The sequence below is a fragment of the Eulemur rufifrons genome, chromosome 7 (genome assembly GCF_041146395.1).
Source record: "Eulemur rufifrons isolate Redbay chromosome 7, OSU_ERuf_1, whole genome shotgun sequence".
Taxonomy (NCBI): Eukaryota; Metazoa; Chordata; class Mammalia; order Primates; family Lemuridae; genus Eulemur; species Eulemur rufifrons.
The window spans coordinates 134,417,593-134,438,433 of record NC_090989.1 but is presented as its reverse complement, the minus strand read 5'-3'; positions in this window follow the sequence as shown (position 1 = coordinate 134,438,433).

Sequence of the window (20,841 nt, the reverse complement as noted above, 5' to 3'; positions counted from 1 at the left end):
CAGTCTAATGTTTTATTATTTCATTTCTATCTTTTGACAACTATGTAATATTGTTCAGATTGCAGTCCATTGTGACCAAATTCTTCAGAAATTGCTGCCAAACCAAGTTTTCCTTATTTTTACACCCATGTTTAAGTTTCTGGGACAAATTTAGGATCCTGTGTTTCCCACTCTTAAATTTTCTTTAGAGAACGTAGGCTGATCATTTCAATTTGTTGAGATGATATATAAAGTTAGTATTGTAATAAACATATTCATTATTCTTCCTTGCTTTTAATTATCTCATTCAGTCATTGGCTTAAAAAAAATGCATTGCAGGACCAAAGACTGGGGCCATGGGACTCCCTCAGAGACCTCTACCCAGGTAGACATAGATCCACACCATTAACTATGAGTCTGATGCTATCCAATGCTTTGCTGACCTAAAGAAAAATTTTAATTAGCTAACTCCTTGGATCTAACAGCCTCATAAACATATCTATAAAGAAAATGAAGTCAGTTTCAGACGTCTTCCTCTTAATGAATCCAAACAAGTAGTAATGGATCCTTGCCTTTTCTAAAGTTATATAAACAATTCAATAACCTATTTCAAAACTTTGTAAGGTTGAAAGTGTTAAGCTTACCAGTTTATTTATAAACCAGAAGCTAACTTAGTGAGAATAAGGAAATTATGTGACTGCTGCCATTTTTCTGGAACTTCTTTATGAGTCCTCAGAGGTTACTGACAATGACTCACACTAAGAAATCATATATCGAAGTTCTATTAGAGTTTTAGGGCATGACTCCTTTTATTCGTATGTACTTGAATTATGTTAAATCTACTGAGTTTTCTTTTACTCTTTATAAATTGGTACTTCTTGTTCCAAAGATAGCTGAAACAGCTTTCTGAGCCATCGTAATTCTGAGAATTTCCTTAATCCTGACAATACTATGCCCTGATTTCAAATTCAACCTTAATCATTTGAGGCCAGATAATTCTTTACTGAGGAGCAGAGACTGTCTTGAACTCATAGGCTGTTTAGCAGCATCCCTGGCCTTTGCCCAGTGGATGCCAGTGGCACATATTCTCCACCCCCCGCCCCCAGGTATGACAACTGAGTATGTCTTTAAACATTGCCCCAGTTGAGGTCCTAGCTTTTGGAAATTTTCACAATCATGTTTCAAAAATTTTTAGATTAAAATATAACCTTCCTTGGCATGTGCCCCTTGGTACCTCTAGGCTGGTTCATACTGATTTTTGCTGTTACTCCATGCATTGGGGTCATATGTGAACACCCTCCTCTGAGGGACCTAGACTCCCACATCTATGGTTCTAAGAATTTGTTTCTTGACTCTGACATCTTCCTTCCACAAAGAAAAAGTTGAACAATCTCAGAGCTTCTCAGATTATAAAACTAAAATGAAAATAGTGAAATTATGAGACAATACTCAGAAGTTCTCAAATGCTTCTAATTCCAGCAACTATGCTATTCAGGGAATGGAAGAAACCAACTAGTTTGCCTTGAGATTTTCCTTGCAAGCATTTTCCCAGAAATACTGTTTTACAGCAGAGGTAAATTTTTTCTCTTGTGGTTTATTTCTAGCTATTTTGCCAACAAAGTTTTTCTCTCCCTTTTCTCCCCTTTAACTAGTACATCGCTAGATGTACGTTTTAGTGGTGTGTCCTTGTAATAAAGTCAACTGATCAAAACCTAGAGGGGAGGATTTTTTCAAATGTCCTTTGGAAAGAAAAAAACAATCCACAAAAAGAAAGACAACAATATTCTTTTAGAAATTACCTGCTGTGGCAAAAAAGAACACACAGGAGAAAAAAAAAAAAACAATTTTGTGATTCAAAAGAAATACAAAAGTCAGAATTCTGTCCAACACAGAAGGACAGAGGTACAAAACACTGGGAAGGTAAGTCACCAGGCTCTCTTTTTACACACAAAGAGCTAGTCTAGCCATGCCTGGGAAGACAAACCATGGATATCTTTTCCACCTAAGTTCAGAGGATCTTCTTTCCATGAACATAACTTTCTAAAAGTATCCAACACAAATTCTTCCCCACATATTCTCAGGAAGTTTCCTAGATCAACCCCAAATTGTACTTTATACCTGCCAGTAGCCACTGGGCCAATGGTTTTTAAACTTTTGTGTGCGTAAGAATCATCACGAAAGATTGTTTAAAATGTAACATTATGGGACTTGCCCACCAGAGAGCTTTATTATGTGTCAGCTGGGGCCTAAAAATTCTCAGTTTAACAGTCAGTATGGGTGATTCTGATGCATAATTGAGAAACATCGTTCCAGATATCTCAGGGTGAAACTGGGAAAATCCTGATACTGGGGCCTGGTCATGTGGCCATAAAATTTATTTTATTATGGCATTCAGTATTTCTGTCTCCAAGAACAATGTAAGTGCAAAGGGAAAACTTCCCCTTTACCCTCTGAAGGTTTGCTGAAAAATCAGCTGACAAAAGGCAGATTAATAGGAGAAAAGACATACCAAATTTTATTTTCACATGCATAGCATGGAAAAATTATAGGAGAATGATTACTCAGTAGCTTAAGAGATACAGATATTTGTATATCCTTCTTCATAGGGAAAGAGGAGATGGAGAAAATGTGTCAATTTAAGGGGTAGTATATGGTTTTTAGGGGGATTCAATGGGCCTAGAGAACATACAATGGCCTGGGACAAAGTCTGTTGGGCCTGCAGAGCAGACAGTGGTTTGTGATCCAATCTGTCCAGGTATGCTGACAGATGTTAGTTCCTGAAATATGAGTTAAGTTAATGAAAATTCAGGGAAAGCAGTTGTGTTATTCTTCAACAGGGCCCGTTTCTAGGTAGATAAGGGAACATTAAAGAACTTCATCTTGTGCTTTGGGAGAGACAGAGGATTGAGAGGCAGGAGTGGGAGAGGGAGGAAGGTCAGCATGACTTTGAGGTTGTTTCTTCAGTGCAGCATGCCAACGTGCAAAATTTGGTGTATTGGTTTCTGAGTCCCAACATTCCCCTGAAACGTTCCTAGAAGTTTCACACATTAAAAGCTGAAGTGGTGAGGATGTGGAGAGAAAAATCGAGTTAGCCTAATGGCAAAGGATCCTGTTAAACTAATCTCTCGTTTCTGGGAATAGGCCAGTTCAATTAAACATTTGTGACTCATTTTAGAAAACGGAATTGGAGATGAGATCTCAAAGTTAAGCCTCTATATATGATTCAGGCAAACAGATCTTTAAAAAGAGGCATTTTTATGAAAACAGAAGAAAATCAAACATTAATACCTGCAATAGTCTATAAATTGGTTTATTCTAGAATCTGAAGAGCAAAGAGCTGAGAAGACTAGTGGCACTATGGCAGATCTTCCTAGATTGTAGTTTGTGTGTAAAGTTTGTCCAAATATAAGCTGTTGTCATAGTTTTTCTTGAAAGCTAAGTTGACTGCCTTCATCTTGCAGGGCCTTAGGAAAAAGGCAGTTTTAATTTTTTGTGATTCCAAGTCAGAAGGGTGGGAGAAAAATTTAAAATATTAATCTGGAGAGTTGTAACCATATATTGGAAGAAACTAAAAATTTAGGATTCAGTCTAAATAATAAAAAAAATAAAAACTCAAAAACAATAAACAGGGTTAGAATTTAATAACAGGTGTACTATAGCTTTTTTCTAAAACACAATTTTTCTCTCTCCAGTCCCCCATTTCTACCAAAGATAAATCATAATAAGACTAATTTGTTTGAAAAACAAGTTTAGTCTTTGACCTGATTATTTATATAAATTTAGTAAGTATGGTGATTGACTATATAGACTTTTTTTAAGTTGGCTGTGCTGGAACTTTTTCATAACGGCCCACATATTAGACTTTAAAAAAGCCTCTCAAGGCTTAGAGCCATGCCAAGCGCTCGTCATCAGCCTATGCCTGTAATACCTTTGTGAATTAGGTGAATCCCTCTCTTCTCGAGTTCTTTAAACTATCTGGAGGTTCCTAAGCCTGTCAGAAAGTGACATTCTTTATTTCCCACAAGGCTAGGAAAGGAACCAGGCCAGTCTTTCCACCAAGGAAATGGACTTTGGCTCCATAAAGTCAACCTAAGTTCCTTAAAGTTGTCTGGTCATATCTGAAGAAATGATATTCCAATCAAGGTCTTGGTAATATAACCAGTGTTTTCTATTGTGTCCTGTTACCAAAAAAATTCTCATTGAACTTCTGCAGTAACTATATTACCATAAAACAGAAAAACTCACAGTTTTCAAATTTTGAAGGGGTCAGATAGAGAAAAAAGGTAAATGTTTCAAGTTTGTTCACAAAAGAATACTTTACCAAATTGCTATGATGTTTAAGAGAAAAAAAACTTTCCTTAACTCTGGAAAACAATCATAAAAAAAATCAGCAGTTTAAAATAAAAAAGTAATAACAAATTATTTCAGTCCAGTATAATTAATTATTAATCTACTTAATGTTAGACTAACAATTTTATGAGTCCAGTTTTTTTTTTTTTTTTTTCATTTGAGTTCTGGAAATTTTTACCCAGTCCAATGACACAATCTCAAAGTTGTCAGAAATTGTATTTGTCAGAGTTTATTCCATCTTTTCTGTGAACCTCCTTGAAGATATAACACTTTTAGATTTCCAAAGTGTTTCCAGAAGAATCAGAATAAAACAATTAACTGTGGACAGCAAGACTTAAAATAGCCATGGTTACAGATGGAATTGACGTGAAAATTTGGTCATTTTTTGTGGCCTACAGCAATTCAACATAATAATTATTACTGATAACATACACCAGAACATATCAGATTTTTAGGATTTTGGAATACATATTAATAATGTATACATACAATTATAACTTGAATAAAGTTAAACATCATTTCTTATTTGAAAATGTTTGCTATATAATTTAACATATAAAATAAGCATGATTTGGTTCATTATTTGTTTTTCTTGTACATCTCAGGGTCTCTTTGGAACATCCCAGAGTTAGTTTGAGGTCAAACAAATTTAATTTAGAATTTGAAATTTGATTTTGGGAAACCTGTCATATATGTCAATGGTTTAAAACACTTCAAAAATAGGATCACAGGTCACCATAAAGTAATAGTCATTCATTTAGCCAAGTCATATTTTATACGATTTTAAAAAGCAAAAACCTTGAGTCTCTGATAGAGACTCAGTTTTCCAAATAATCAAAGGGACTAAAAAAGACAGCATGAAGCACATAGAATCTGTTTCTCTTTCTCTTTTTTATCTCTCTCTTTCTACAGTTTACTCAAAAAGTGAACAAAAATATGTTACTATCTTTTATTAATTCTACCCTGAAAAATCTTGTTTAAAAGAGAAAATCAAATTTTAGTTTTGTATTGGTGTACTTTTAATACTAAAGCTAATTTTAATAAAACCTGATAAACAAATCCATCTAATTTCAGTCAGCTTTGACCACACATGAGGATTTCCATGAACCTTTTATATCCTCTTACATTTTTTGAATACTCTTTCTTTCCCAACTCTCTATATTCATTCAGTTTTACCTATATTATTCTTATTAATACTTTATTCCTTTATTTTGAAATATTTTTTAAAGTATTCTGTAAACTAGACAAAGTTACTTTTTTCCTCAAAAAAAGCATAGGACTTCAGGCTTTTTATAACTTTTCTGACTAAAAATACATCTTTTCTTATATACATTGCATACAGAATTATTTCCCTTATTTCTAGATGTTTTAATTATAGGTATTTAAACAAATATTATTAATATTTTTATTTACCAAAGATTACTAGAGTCACAAGAACTTGAAAAGCACTTAGGCTTATTTATTTAATCTATGAGTACTTATTTATAAGTTCATTTGGTACCATGTAGACAATGTACAAACACATTTCTAGACATATGCATACATTTAGGTACAATGTACAACACACATATGTATATATGTATGTATATGAAAGTCAAGGAGATCAGGCCCAGGGGGTTCAGTGTAAGACAGCAAAGCTTTAGACCTGAGAAGAACCTGCCCATGACTCTCAGAGCTCCCTGAAAAAGACAAGGGACCCCCAAAATAAGGGAGTCAGTAGTGCTGTGTGTGTGTGTGTGTGTTTCAAAGAGTGCTTTCTAGATCCCTTCATGTGGTATCAAAGGTGGCAAAAGGAAGGAGAAGCAAAAGTAACTGGAAGAACAAATCTTAAAGGAGCCAATTTGGAGAAATTTTAACCTTCCAAAAAAAGCCAATGAAATTTTACATTTTTCTCAGCAAAAATCATGCCAGCAAGAAAGGAAGTGAACAGAAGGACCAAACATATAATTAAAAAGGGGTTTCAGTCAACTGAAAAAAATTCCCATGGGAGAAATGAGATCCAAAAGAGAACAGAGAAGCTTTAATAAATGCAGTCTGAATATCATCTTTTAATTAAGCTGATTTTTGACTATAGAGATCTTTGAAAAAAAAAACTTTTCAAATCTCTCGTTATCCAACTTTAACCATGAAAAAAGCCAATATGGCTGGCCTTTGAACTTTTTTCTCCTTTTCTTTAAACCAAAGGTCCCTACAAATGACTCAGAGTCAGATCAATAAGCCTTTATGACTTAACCAAGGACACACGAGGAATCTCCAAAGAGGTGCAAAGAAGCAGTCCTCAGAAGATACAGAGTCAGCCCTGAAGTCAGCTAAAAGAAAAGAGAAACTTAGATAACAGAAAAACAACAGCTGTCCATGAGAGGGAAAAGGATCAATAACAAATGGATAAATCAATAGTCACATAAATATAAATTCAAAACAAACAATTAAAACTAATTTTTTAAATGTAATGCTGTTTATTTAACTTCAAAAACATTTCAGCATTCTAAAACATACAAAAAAATAACAGAATTTTGCAAACCATGTTTAAGTACAGAAGGTTCTTGAACTTGCATTGATGCAGTGCAGTGGCTCTTCATTTTTCTGACAATAAAAGATTAAAAACAAACAGTTTTTTGGGGTATTGGTTTCTGAGCCTTAACAACAGACTAGGTAGACAGACAATATAAAATTGTGTTGCTGGAATTTGTATGTCAACCCTTCCACAAAGAGAAGAAACATATAAAATTGTTTGTTGTTTGCCAGGATATTTGTGCTTAGCAAGAATATGCTGTTAGACTAGTAAGCCTTAGTTTATGTATATTCTAATATTTCTTTTCTCAAAAAAATTCTGACCATAAGTACGTGTTTTGAATACCCTAATAAACTATGAGATTTGAATATCTGAAAGAAGATGCAAACACCTTGCTAACATTCTCCATAGACATTTGTCCACCTGCAAGCCCTGTGAGACAGCCACACCCTTACAGACCTAAGCCAGGAGCTGAGCTATCTGATCACACTGATGTCTGTGTTCCCAACAGACAATAGACAGGAGTCATCTGCCACTTCTGATTAGGCGTTCTGTGTTGTCTCGGCCAGACAAGTTCTAGGTTGTCCATCTCAAATGAGTGGCTGACTGTCACTTCTCTATAAACCCTGTTACTAAGTCCTAGGGACAACCCTGTATGAGCAGGTTTTCTCATTTCCAAGGTACGTGGGCAGAAGGTATCTAAGGAAAGTCACAATAACATCAGCTTTATTTTGAGCCCAAACTGATGTTGCTTTTACTCTTGTTGTACAAAAATAAATAAGAAAACACAAATAAGAAATTTCTTTCTTTTATGAATGAATAATATACAGAAACAAAAGTGCACAAACTATAAGTACTCAGCTGAATAAATTTTTACAAAGTTAAACATACCTGTATAACCATCCTCCATATGCAGACACAGAATATCACAGGATCTCAGAAACCTCCTGTACTCTTCCAATCACTGCATCTCCTGGGATAGGGATAAGGACATAGTTTTGCCTATTTTTGAACCTCATACCAAAATAATAATAATAATAATAATGTTGCACATACTTTTTGTGTCTAGAATCCTTCAAAACAAGTAATTTTAATACATGAATGCCCATCTGGTGCCCTCTGTTCTTCCAGGATACTAGCATTAATCGAACATCAGTAAAGATCATTAAAAAGTGTTTAATAGAGCAAAGCAATTGATTTACCTCTAAGAAAATGCTCTAAATGTTAGCAGAGCCTATAGCATGAAATTGGCAGATACTCGCTGTAGATGCCATTTCTGCCTTTCCATCAGAGAGTACGTTCACATCAAAGCCTACTGTGTGCCAAACCCCAGTGGACTGTCAGCTCTGTGTTAGTATTATGGAGTAGAAAATGCATAGCTCATGAGCTTCAAGTCAGTGACAAGTCAAAAAAAAAAAAAAAAGAAAGAAAGAAAATAATATAAAATGTATTGTTCACCCCCAGAAAAAAGTCAGAATGTATCTGAAGAGGTCAGTGCACAAAAGAAAGAAATAAACCTCAAGACATGTGTATATGTATTTACAGCGTTACATCATGTGGTCTAGACAATTAGAAAAAAAGAACAAAATGGTACCACTTGAGTTATAGACAATGATTCCTTGACTTACAGACAATAACCACAAAGTGAATTTTGGAGGAAGAAGCCCAATGCAGGCTTGTTGCCAAAGTAAGGTCACATGGGAGAGATGGCACTGAATCCTGTCCATTGCAGCCACAGCTGCAAAAGTTATGTTATTCATGGCACTAAGTGAAGAATAGGCAGCTCTGCAGGGAGCTCAGGCAAGCCTGGATGGGAATAAAAACAACTTATGGGGCCTAAAAGTAGGTCGCTGTTGGCAAAAAAGGAAGGAAGGGAAGGAAGGAAGGGAGGGAGGGAAGAGAAGAGAGATGGAGGGAGAAAAAAGTCAATATTTGAGAATCAGTAATGGTTTGCCTCACCTCTGAGGTACTTTTTTACTTAGGGAAACTCAGCACCTCCTTAAGGCGGCAGAGTATTTGTGCCAAAGACAGAGGTTCCATAACAAATCTTATGTCTTGGTAATAGCACCTGCTGCCAGACAAAGTGTTTCTTTATAGTTTGCAAAGGTCAAAAAATAAAATGATAGTCAAATATCATTGACTGAGTGGCAGGAACTTATATGTTAGCTATAATCCTCGCCACATCCTAAAAGGCAAATACGTGAAATGTAAGACTCAGAGAGCTACTATTCCTTTCTCAGGATTAAATAGCTTGTAAAAGGAATAGCTTGGATTTGAGGTCAGATCTATCCAGACACAAAAACCACCTAGAAGTCAGATGGTGATCCCTTCAGTGTTCTGATATTGATCACAATGGTAGAGTATGGTCAATAATCATATGGTATTTTCTCTCCCATAAGTGCTTTATTGCTCCTAACAGTCCTACAGATAAATCTATCTCCTTTTGACCTTCACAATGACCATCCTGAGTAAGCAGAACAAATCTTAGCCATGTCACGGAGGAGGTCACCTAGTTTGTAAGTGAGAGGCAACAACTAAAGACGATGTCTTCTGATTTCATGAACGGTATTGTTTCCATAGAACGGAAAAGCAAAACTTCAGTACTTGTGTGTGAACATGAAAGATAAATCACAATATGGTCCTTGAGTCATGGATGAAATAAAGATCCAAGATATATTCACTGATGAAATATTTTTATAACACAGTTGCTCAAAATAGTCTTCTTAAAAGAGACCTGGGTGTGGGGAAGGAGGGAGGTAAGGTCCAAATAGTACTAAGAATTATTTACTTCATCAAACCCCCAGCCTTGTTCAGCAGCATGGAAATTTCTACAGAAATGGCCTTGCCTGCATCTGTTTGAGAATAAGAGAAGCAGAGGAAGGTTAAACATGCAAATGATGCTGCAAAATTCATGACTGTAGATGCATCTGAATTCCCAGCCCTCTGCTTTAGGGGGGCACCTGGTTACTCAGGATGAAAGAAAATAAGCATGAGAAGAAACCGGCAGGCTGTCCTAGGAAACACACTACTCTTGGGGTCCCTGCCTGAAAGAATCAGGCAACTTTGCGAGACAATTTAAAGGCTCAGTTGCTAACCTCAGCCTGGAGGAAGCTTGTGTTGGCAGTCTTCACCGACAGTCTCAAGCTTGGTAAACAAGCCAAGCATCCCATACCATTGATGAGCCATAGAAAAGAGCTTCTTTGGGGGACAGCTGTGAACCAGAGAGCCCCCATTTTAAATCAGAGATTCATGAACACAGTTTCCAAAGGCAATTAGGGTAAGTTGTCATCAAAGTCAAACAAACATGTGTTTTCAAGGATTCTCATGCATATGCCTTCCCGCTTCCCAACTGGCTTCATCTACTTGCTTAAATTCTCCTTCTCGGATTAGGCAATGTCGGGACTCCACTCTGATCCCCCAGAATATCTTTTTTGCCATATTTGTATGCATGTCCCCCCTCCTTTTGGTGTGCTTTAGATTCCAGCAGCCGGCGTGTTTTTATAGGATTGCCCTTAGACTACTGGAAAGGGAGCCAAGAAGCACCTGAAAATTCATATGCCCCCTTGGGTAGCCCTTAACCAGTGACTGACAGGTGTCAGATTGTGAAGACGCCTCCTCCTTTGCCTGGGCCCCCAGTTGGGTCTGTTTGTGCCTAGAATTCTGCAAAAAACATTTCATTAATCAGTTCTTTAAGCCTTCTTCCCTCATCCTTATAAACATGGGGGCTTAAACCCAGTCCAAGGAGCCAGGTGGGGAAGAGAGAAAATGCCATTCTTCATGCCATACGCTGTCTTCTTTAAGGTTGGCTAGTCAGAATGTTCCATTACAGAATGAATGTGGGGAGACAAGTAGGACTTTGAGCAGCAATGCCTATTTGTGTTCGAGTGTGGAAAGAGGATTTGCAAGCATATTTGCACTGGAAAAAAGGTCTGAGGAGCTGAAAATAAAAAGAAAGTATGACTGAGGCAGAAAATTAAGGTGAAAGGTCAGGAAAGACAGGCCTCTTTCTCCTAGAGTAGTGTTTCCTAAAATGTGGTTCCTGCTCCAGCAGAGTCAACATCTCTCAGGAGCTTGTTAGAAATGCAAATCCGGCCCTACACGGTGGCTCACGCCTGTAATCCTAGCACTCTGGGAAGCTGAGGCGTGAAGATCCTTTGAGCTCAGGAGTTCGAGACCAGCCTGAGTGGAAGTGAGACCCTGTCTCTACTAAAAATAGAAAGAAATTAGCTGGACAACTAAAAATATATGGTGGCTCATGCCTGTAGTCCCAGCTACTTGGGAGGCTGAGGCAGGAGGATTGCTTGAGCCCAGGAGTTTGAGGTTGCTGTGAGCTAGGCTGATGCCAGGGCACTCTAGCCTGGGCAACAGAGTGAGACTCTATCTGAAAAAAAAAAAAAAAAAAAGGAGAAATGCAAATCCTCAGGCTCCACCCCAGACCTCTTTGGGTGTGGGCCCGGAAATGTGTGTTGTAGCAAATCCTCCTGGTAATTCTGATAAACCCTAAAGTTTGAGACACAGGTCTAAGATATAAATGTAGTAGACACACTACCACCACCAACTGAGTAGCTATTACCTCTCTGTAAATACTAAGGGCTATGGAGATAAACAATTGAGACATCGCAAAGCTCTCATTGATCTGTTTTGGTTCACAAGTTTTATTACCGTAACTTTAAGGCCTTAAAGAGACAGATCAAGGTCTCTACCTACCAACATAACACTGCCTTGTACGTGGATAAGGGACATGGCGGTCCCAGTCTCAGCCCTCAGTGATGTAGTGGCTGGATGGGGTTTGCCCCTCCTGTAAACACTTTTTTGCACTGTCTGGAAAAGTCTTCCAGAGATAAAATGTTTCCTGTTTGGAAGAAAGGCCTCTTCAATTAGTTCTGGCTTTCATCCTTGTTTGTTAACCTGTCTCTCAGACGTTGTCAGGACACAGGATCAGGGTAACAGAGGGGATGACAGGAGGAGACCCATAATCATGTGGGCCAGACTCCACTCCTGGTGGAGAATCTTTGACAATTTCAGAGACAGGAATGAGGCAGGAGCCGTGAGCAAGAAATTCACTTTTCATCCAGAACCCTTGTACTACAATCACCCGGATAGGCACTGCAAATATCACAGCAGATTCAAAGGGTAGGAACCAAGTTATATGGAAGCACATGCCCCTACCAATCTAGCATGGGAAATCTGAAAGGGGATGTAAAAGCAAACTGAAATAAGGAAGATAAATAGAAAAGTAGAGAGTCAAGAGGGATGTTCTCCTAGTGGAAGTGCCATGAGACAACTTCTCTGGGCTTCTCTTTCTTCTTCTTTAAAATGAATGAGTTAACTGGATGACGTCCAGTGCCAATTCTGGCTCTAAAACTCTTTGTAAATCTGTCACCACAGCCTGGACCTTCCCCCCGTAGCTGTACTGAGCTCCTATGGATTTAATCACCACTTCCTCTCTTTTAGGTACATTTTTTTTTCTGCTAACTTTCCCAGGATAAAAGTTTTATGGATTAAAACATGTTTCAAATTCTCTACCTCTGAACTGGGTGTGCAGTTGATGCCTACAAACCAGGCAAACCAGAGTAAACATATTTGAGAGTGATGCACTTCAGCATGGAGGCAGGAAAAGGAATAAAATTCAATAAATATTAAGACAAAATGGACTTTAATAAATACTATAATAGGATGAGTCATTTCCAGCCTGGGCAACATAATGAGACCCCATCTCTACAAAAAGTAAAAAAGTTATCCGGGTGTGGTGGTGAGCATCTATAGTCCCAGCTACTCAGGATGCTGAGGCAGAAGGATTGTTTGAGCCCAGGAGTTCGAGGTTACAGTCAGTTGTGATCATGCCAATGCACTCCAGCCTGGGCGACAGAGTGAGAGTCCATCTAAAAAAAAAATTAAAAATAAATAAATATTAAGAAAAATATTCTCTCTCCTTTATCTTAAAATGTATTACATTCCTTATTTTTTCATACCTGGCTCTCCCTTCTCTATTAAACTCTTCTCTCATACTCTAAACCATTCTTCACTTGCACGAATAATCCTCACAACAACTGTATGAGGTAGGTACTATCATGACCTCTATTTTACAGTAAGGAAACTGAGGTTTTGAGACAGTAAGTAGCATTCCCAAAATGACACAATGAGTAAGTGGCAACATGGAACTTAAATACAGGAGTAGCTGAATCCAGAGCCAGGTGCTTAAGTCCTCCAGTGTGTCATCTCTCTCACATTTTGTTTTTAAACTGCTAGTTTGACATAAAATTGAGTTTAGAAAATAAATTTTAAAAAAATAATAAAAAATTTAAAAAAAAAATTTTAAACTGAATTTTAGGAAGTCTGTAAAACTTTACCTATTCCTTAAAGTAGCCCTTATAGACTGTTGTATCGTCCTTCAAGCAGAGGAATAGATCTTGACATTGAATCCCAGCAGTTATTTGAAGAGCATCCCTGGCACCCAACAGGGAGTCAAGGGGGCCCTCCGACATCAGGGTCTCAGTGTTCATCATCAGAGCCTGAGTACTAATCCAGACACTCTTCTGAACAAGCTAGGACAGTGGGGAAGTCACTGGACATCTCTAGGTCTTGGTCTATCTATAAATTGAGGGAAGATTCTTTCCCTAAGGAAAAAAAAATCTCTGCTCTTTCTCCATCACTTAAATCTTCAGGAAGATCTGTTGTTTCGCAACTCAGATTTTTTATATTTATGGAACAAACTGCAGTGATATTAGACAAGTAATCAGATGTTATAGCAGTTGGTGCCTAGAATTTGTGTTCTCCTGTAATTAAGGCTTCTCTCAACTTTACGTTTCTGCATTCACACACCACACGTTTGTTAGTGGGGTTTGTTTTGGAATCTTTTGATTCACTGCCCACAATTTAGAGTAATATGAAGCACATTTGACTGATTATTCCAGAAATCAAAAGCCTTTGTTTTAACGTACAGCAGTTGCCTCATCCCACACTTCATTATCTCACCTCAGCTTACATTATTGCCCCAAATCTCATAAATTTAAAACTTTTGCTTTTTCTTGTTTAAGCCTTTGATAGAAAGGGCCCAGCGTCTCCTGGGAAACATCCTTTGCCCTCTTCACTGTTTTCTTCTCCACCTTTCCAGAAACAAATAGTTCAGAGCAAGGGAAATAACTGTTCACCCCTCTCTACTTTGGATCATCTGGCTTGCTCTGTTTGCTTGCATTTCCAATCTTTGTTGTTGTTGTTTTTTATTTCTTTTTTAGACTTACAGATTGAAGGGGTGGCAAGCAAATCAGAGTTATTCTTGGGTTTGAATTTCAGCAAGAAAATTACAGGGTTGATGTGCCCACTAGGAGTAAAGTTGCCCTTCCTATTTTTTCCTAACAGGTTCAAAAAAGTAAACCCAAAATACATAAGATTACATCTCTGTTGGGCATTTCTAATGAATCTATCTCTTCCCACTCTCCCAGTACACATGTTTCACTTCAATTTTGTCATTAAATTGTATCAAAACTAATAACCCTGTAGAAAAGCAATGATTTTACCCACCTAACCAAATGAATCTCCTTCAGTGGGAATTCTGACTCTTGCAGCTAAATCCTGGTCTTAGGATTCATGAGGCTGAGAGAAATTTCAGAGGTATTGCAGCTTATTTTCATATTTATATTGAACCAAGTTCAAAATTAAGGGAACAATGTGATTTTTTTTTTTTTTTTATTTCTAGAGATGAGGTCTTGCTATGTTGCCCAGGCTGGAAGGCAGTGGCTGTTCACAGGCATGATCATATACCACACCCTCAAACTCCTGTGCTCAAGTGATCCTCCTGTCTCAGCCTCCCAAGTAACTGGGACTACAGGTGTGTGCCACTGCACCCAGCAGAACAATATAATTTTAAAGCAGTCAGAGATTCAGTCTCTTTTGGTAATACAGTGCTTATTTCAATAGACTAATACAAGAAAATAATTCACTTATATTTTTCAGAGAAAAAGAGTAAAACAAATTATTTCAACTATCAGATTTATATATACACTATATTTTTAATATAATTTAAACCCTAAAGTGAAATTTGTACATTTACCCATTTTAAAGAACCATGGACTTAAATACCTTGAAAAGAAGTTGCCCAAATACAGTAAGTATGAGCATCTCTAAAATAAGTATACTGTTGTCATAGACAGACAGTGGCATTCAGAGCAACTAATTTATGCTGCCAAGAATATACTAAAATAGCTCTGCACATTAACAAAGAAAATTTCAAAATTAACTTATATATTGTGTTTCTTGGGAATCTTATTTGCAAGCATCACACTCAGGCTGATTTAATCGGAAAATGAATGAATTGAAATTATATCAGCTGTTTGCAGAGTTGAGTCACTTGTAAGACTGGAAAATAGTCAGGGACAAAGGAGGCTAGATAACACCCTAGCCGGGGGCGGCATTGCTCAATGGGGACTCTGCTGCAGATGTCCCTTAAAAACAGGCCCAACAGTTTGCAAAAACCTTTACCAATAGTCCCAGACCTCAGATGTTACTGTTGTACCCACTGCCCCTGGTTTTTCCAGAAATGTGTATATTCCTCCATACTACTGCCACTACAATAAATGGGAATGAATTATTCATCCTTCCTACATTTTTGCATTTCTAGTTCCCAATTCATGTACTTAGGTGGATCTACTGACAGGTCAACCTACAAGGGAGGTTGTGAAAGCAACTACCTGGCCTTTTGTACTTCTATAATGTGAAAGAGGATCTACCTCCCACCAATAACAGTCAGGATAGGCCAGACTATGCTGCAATAACAACGAGACCCCAAAATCATAGTGGCTTAACACATTTTTTTGTTTCTTTGTCTTTTGTTCTTCTCAGTTACACTACATTATCTGTAACAAGTTAGCTGGGGACTTTGCTCTCTGTCATTCTCTCCCTCTCATTCCAAGACATAGGCTGAGAGAATAGCTCTATGTGGAATGCTGCAGGTCATCATGGCAAAGGGACAGGGTGGTGAAACATGCACTGGCACTTAAAGCTTCTAACTGGAAGTGACACATGTCACTCCTGCTTATACCTTAATGGCCAAAGCAAGCTACATGGCTATACATAAAATTATAGGGAAGGGGAGGTATAGATAAATACAATCCTATCATGTGCTCAGAAAAAGAGGTGGACAACATCAATGAACAGCACATTCATGTGTTCCCAAATATATGAAGAGGATGCACATATTAGGCAGCCAGAAATTGACCAGCATCTATTACATACTAAAGATAGTTAACATTTGTTGAGTGGTTACTGTGTTCCAGGCACTATTGCTATTACCTTATATGCCTTACCTCATGGAATTGACTCTGTGACCTAGCTTTTACTGTTATCCTCTTTTATTGATGAGGAAATAGAGGCTTAGAGACATTATGTGACTTGCACAAGGTCACATACTAAAAAATGGAAGAGCTGATTTCAACGCACAATTATTAAGAACTATGAACTGAAGATAAAAAAAAATGTCAGAGGCTTTTCTGAATGATCAATAGCTACAGCAAGCTTAAACAAAGGGGTAGCTGAAGGGTCATGTGAGAAGTAAAGTTTATCTTCTGCTTCCCATCTCTGTTCTCACTATCCCTTCAGTTCTCTGCCTTCTCCTTTTGCTTTTGTTCTCACTAATCCATGTGCCTAACCCAGGTCTCCTTCATGGAGGATTTGACCATGAATTTAGGAAAAGACACCTGGCCCAAGAACCAGAAGATAGGTTCTTGTGCTCTCCTTTGGACTGCAATCCATTCCCAACTACTCTGAGTCTCGGTCTTCTCAAATGTAAAGTGCCAATAATCATCACAAATTATAGGACTGAGTTAGAAATAAACTGAGTTACAAGGATATTCTTTAGGAAAAAAAAAAAACCTAAGTGTTATATATGAAAAATATTTTTAGTGGAAAAATAATCAGATAAAGAATGTCTGCTATAAGAAACATCTGAAATTTTTTTTTAAAAGTTTAATATTCAAAAGGATGAGCAGCTGAAGAAATTCCTAGCCAGTAGGGAGACATCTGAAGGATAATGTTTTTCAGATTTTTTCTGAAATAATGCCAGATAGTCAAGCACTTGATTGCAAGGCTAGTCTTGCTTCCCCAATATCCGCTGGTAAGTGAGAGCTTACTAAGCCATCTCCTTGGTACACGCCTTTCTAAATAAGTCTAATTCCTTAAGCTTCTTCTTCTAAGACTCTCTAATGCATTTCAGAAAACAGTGACACCACAAATCATGTTATGACATATTCATTTAGTTGATTGTAAATAATAATCACTGTGCCTTTCAGATAGTCTATTGTAGAATTCTTAAAATGATTCTGTTAATTTTAGGGATATCATTGTGAAGTTAGAATTTCTAAATTCTCTTACTTTTATTGGGTTAAGGGGATGGGAGAGGTCAATGTAGGATAAAAGTGGAAACACAGCTGAAGATGGGGAAAAGGGACTGCTGATAATTGGAGAAAATGTCAGTGCCAACTAAAAGTTTCCATTAAAACATCTCCCATTACAAATTGTCATGTGTTTGTCATGGCCTAGACTGCCCTTTGAGCCTTTTCCATCAATTAAGATATTTTTCCATTGTGTAGATTAGAGCAGAACCAATTGCTTATATGTATTCACATCCACACCATGTCTAAATTAATGATATAATGCTGTTTTTCAAAAGTCTGCTTTGTGCAGAGAAAACCCAGTGATAGCAGATGGACATTTTCTGTTGGTAAAAGAGTTGTGTATTTAGTATAAAATAGGAATTCTGTTGCTTGAGAAACAGTGCACTTTATGATTCCTTTTAAAAAATCATTCATCGTCTGCCACATGTTCAAAAATTATCTTAGCATAAATAATAGAAAAATAAGAAAAGGAAAGACCAACAGAAGAGATGTCTATAGTTTTCAATTATTGTTGGATAAATTACCCACTTTTATTACTTAAGCAGAAATTTTAATAAAGCAGCATTAGTTTCCTGAGACACTGAATATCTTTCAGGACCATGTCACATCTCTAACGGGTTTTACTCATGTCTTAAGCATAATGCATTAAAGAAGGTAAAAAAAAAAATTGCTCTATCTTGAAAATAAAATGCAAATGATTGTTTTGTCTCAATATTACATTATATTCTATTTCTCTGCCACATAGGCCTGGATCACTGTCAATTAACTGTAACTTAGTTTTTTGATGTTTCAACCAGAACTTCTGATCTTCAAAGAAGGAAACTTTACTTTGTTTGGCAGAACTTTGGGACCTAGTTTAGCCTGAATTGTTTATAAATACTCCTATCAACTTGTCAATCATCAACTAAAGACATCATTTGCTTCTCCTTATTGATGAATTATGGTATCAAGGAGTTGATGAACAAGAGGCATTATTTTGGGAATGAGTTCATCCAGACTTCACAAAAATATCTGCAAAGAGGATAGGATGAAATTCAGCATCACTGTTTCAATGTATATTCAGGGCTACAAAAATACAACCCAATTTTCCAAGTAAATATTAGCAGCAGTCTGAAAATGCTCAAGATAGTAACAACTCCAAAGAATGTCTCTTTTCTGTAGACATGGGTTGCCATGGTTGTGCCTCTTGGTATGTGTACATCTACTCTGCAGCCTACCTTTTCTGGCATTCTTGGTGTGTGTTTCTTTGTCAAAAATAATATCAGTGGAAGGCACCCTCTTGTACCTTTCTCTGCTGTCCTTTCCTCTTGGTGTCACTTTCCCTCTTCAACTTCCTCTACAACTTCTTTTGATAATTAGTCAAACTTTCAAATGGGAAATTATATTTCTTACTTTTTGTATTTATATTTCTGGCTCTCAGTTCAGAAAATGAAGACTGGTTTATATTTATCTTTTAAAGAGAAAAAAAAGCAGTTTACTTTCACTTACATAATTCTAAATTCCTTTCCCCAGAGGCTCTAAGTGCAAAAGAAAAAGAAAAAAAAGAAGCTCCTCCTCCTGCTGACAGGTGTTTAGGGGAGAATGCAATCAGCCACTTTTGGTGACTTGAGGGAGAAAAAATCACCACAGTCATCTTGCACTTCTCACTGGGAGATCTGGGAAATTAGGGCCATTTTCACATATTTGCTTAATTAAAAAGTTAGAGTTTGTGTTTCATGGCATCTATAGAGAAATTTCTTCTCTTTTTTCCTGCATTTTGAATATATGCTTTTGCCCTGAATATTTGTATTTCAATGCTTTAGAAAAAGCAATAATATATAACTTCTTTTAAACATCTCCAATTCTAAACCCTAATGACATTTTCTCTTGTAAGACTATAAAAATGTGTAATTCAGGTATTGCAGGACCTATTGTTATTAGAGAAGACAATACAAGTCAACTTCTCATTAAAATGATATGTGCTCTACATTACAAATGATTTTTTTTAGTTTTTATTTTTGATATATTTATTAATTTCATTTACATGAGATTCAAATTGTACTAAATTCCTAGGTCTTTTTATCATAATTTCTTTTTTTTTTTTTATTTCAGCTTACTATGGGGGTACAAAAGTTCAGGTTATGTATATTGCCCATGCCCCTCCCATCCCCCCGAGTCAGAGATTCAGGGGTGTCCATTCCCCAGACAGTGCGCATCTCACTCATGTAGGTATACATCCATCCCCTCCCCCCACCCCTCACATCTGTCCGACACCCAATTGGTGTTATTCCCAAATGTGCATTTAGGTGATGATCAGGGAAACCAACTTGCTGGTGAATACATGTGGTGTTTATTTCTCTATTCTTGGGATACTTCACTTAGTAGAATGGGTTCCAACTCTCTCCAGGAGAACAAAAGAGATTCTATATCACTGTTATTTCTTATGGCTGAGTAATACTCCATGGTATACATATACCACAACAAATGACTTTTAATTATCAACATTGAATCCAACAATGATTCATCATTCCCATGAGTTTTAATACAAGAAAGTGAGGAAGCCAAGAAGAAGAGTTTTATAACCATTATTTGGTCAATAGTCTATTGGGCCATTCTACCAGGATTGAAGAAACTCTTGAAGCTTTCTCAAGTTTTCCTTTATAGGAAATAATATGCTGTCTTTATGTCTAAGCCAGTTTAAATATGAGATTTCTGTTACTTATGGCCGATAGCATCCTGACAGTGTTCTAAATTACAAGAAACAGAGTCCAACCATAGATCACTTAACCAAAGGGAAATGTATTAGACAGACATCTGAGGAATCACAGGACTGATTGGAGTTTGGGAGATCAGGCTTGAAAACAAGCAGAAAGCTAGGAGGTTATAAAGGGTCATGACCTCGAAGCCATAGGAGTGCTGCTAGTTATAGTCTCAATCAAATGGATCTCTCCTCATTCTTTGGCCCTTCATCCAATATTCAATATCTGGTTGGCCATGCCCAGGTCACATGCATACCACTGAGGGATGCAAGGAGCAGGAAGGACAGAAAAATCTGGCTCCTTTCATTTTCATACTGGGAAATGGGAAGCTTCACTCCAGGAGGATGTAAAACAAGTAAACTCCCAAAGGAATTGGAATATTAAGAGAAATCAGGATGGGTGCTGAGTAAATTAAAATGGCAAATGATCCAGCAAAAGCGTGCATGAACTTTGAAGTTAGACTATATCTACTAAGCATGTGACCTTAAGCCCATTACTTTCTCTCTCCAAATTTTGATTTTTAAATCTGTAGAATGATAATGATCATGATGATGAAAATAACTTTCTGCTATGTAGAATTCTTCCAAAGGTCACAAAATAATGTACACAAAAGTCCTGAGCAAGAAAACCACCACAACGTTGCTGTGGCTCATCGCTCATCGGCACCACCCTCATCAGCATCGTCCTCAGGATTCCCAGAAGAGACAGGAGGCACCTGCTGACATTAACTCTTCCCAATTATGAGGTTGCTCCTTAAAAACTCATGACTTTAATATCAATGTCCTGGAGGATGCTCTGGGCAAAAAAAAAAAAACCCAGTCAGGAACCATCTAAAATCCTTAATTCCAGTATTGAGTCTAAGAAAAAGAAAGCT